A 1,382-nucleotide genomic window follows, 5' to 3' on the forward strand; every position below is an offset into this window, starting at 1 on the left:
TTATCTATTTGTGTATCTTCTGTATTTCTTATCTTCTGTAAGTGTACATTGTGTTTGTCTTGGGTCTTTAGAGTTTTAACCTTTTGACAAGGGTTAGTTAGCAAAGAAATTAATTACATTACATTCTGGAATAAAGGGATTGCATATGATTTCATTACTACATCCACACTTGGTAGAATGGTGGACATCAGAACCTACCGGCTTATTTTGTGGATAGAGAGGAGGGAGAAGGAGTAGAGTATTAGCAGCAAAACAGGGTGCCCCCAGACTTGATTACTGACAACTTGTTGTCATTGGCAAGATCACTACCACTCATGAGAGGTTTCTCATCAGGTCCGCAGAGCACAGCAACAGGGAATCCAGTATTCCCTTACATGGTATGTCTTGGTCCAGGCAGGTAGAGAAGGGGAGAGCTGGCTCCAAGAAGGGGAACTAAAGATGCAGGTATCAAAACTATAGTCTCTGAGGTGAGCTGCTAAGAGCAAGGCAGGAGCCAGTCCTTGAAGGATACTAAAGCAGAGATTCAAGTGTACAAAGTAAAGGGGAAAGGATCTTGATAATTACAACTGAATGATAAAGTCAGGGGTTGAAAGAACCATGAACTGAACTCATCTGTAAACGTTTCCATCAGTTTTAGAGGACTCATCATCAAGTACAGGGAACTGGAGTGCATTCCGGATCCTAAGCCTTAGGGGATTCCATTTTGCAGGACTGCAGCCACTCCGTATTCACTTCTACTGAACTAAGCACCCTCAGACTGAGAACAGAGAACACACTCTCTAGTGCCTCTTCTCTCACTACATGGTTGTGCAGCGGTGATGGAAAAAAAAAGAGACTAATTAGTATAATAATAAGTAATATTTGAATACAAGACTATGCTAAATGTTTCATATACTTTACCTCACCGAATGCTGAAATCCTAAAACCATTTACATATTAAGAAACTGAAATAGAGGAACTGGGATTTGGGTTTTTCGTGAAGGCTCTTACCACTTGAGGTTTCTATACATAAAAATATCCTGTGCACCCACTGAAAAATCAGGCCACCAGTTTCTTACCCTACCTTCCTCAAAATCATGCAATTAAAAAATTATTTGCAACACACCCGACAGGAATCAGGGTTCATTGTGACAAGGGGCACAAAACTTGTGGCCTTCCTATGAACAGATACCCAACACATAAAAAAAATATATATATATTTGACATTTTTGAGACTTCCTTTCATGTTGATTTTAGCTCATTAATAATTTTCAAGGGGAAGTTCCCTTGTATGGCTGTGATTTTGGACATCTCCAGTGGGGAATGTTTGTGGAGGGAATGATACGGTATCGTAAATAACAATATAGCTCTCTGCTTCCAAGAGACCTTGGTTTATATCTAGT

The 1,382-nt window shown here is 39.9% G+C and overlaps 1 pseudogene; it reads left to right on the top strand.

Annotated features, from left to right (window-relative positions):
* Nucleotides 1-1,064: 1,064 nt before the first annotated feature.
* On the top strand, nt 1,065-1,180 carry LOC112412437 (uncharacterized; annotated as a pseudogene).
* The last annotated feature ends 202 nt before the right edge of the window (nt 1,181-1,382 follow it).

This window comes from Neophocaena asiaeorientalis, unplaced genomic scaffold, assembly GCF_003031525.2.
Source record: "Neophocaena asiaeorientalis asiaeorientalis breed wild unplaced genomic scaffold, Neophocaena_asiaeorientalis_V1.1 scaffold102, whole genome shotgun sequence".
NCBI lineage: Eukaryota > Metazoa > Chordata > Mammalia > Artiodactyla > Phocoenidae > Neophocaena > Neophocaena asiaeorientalis.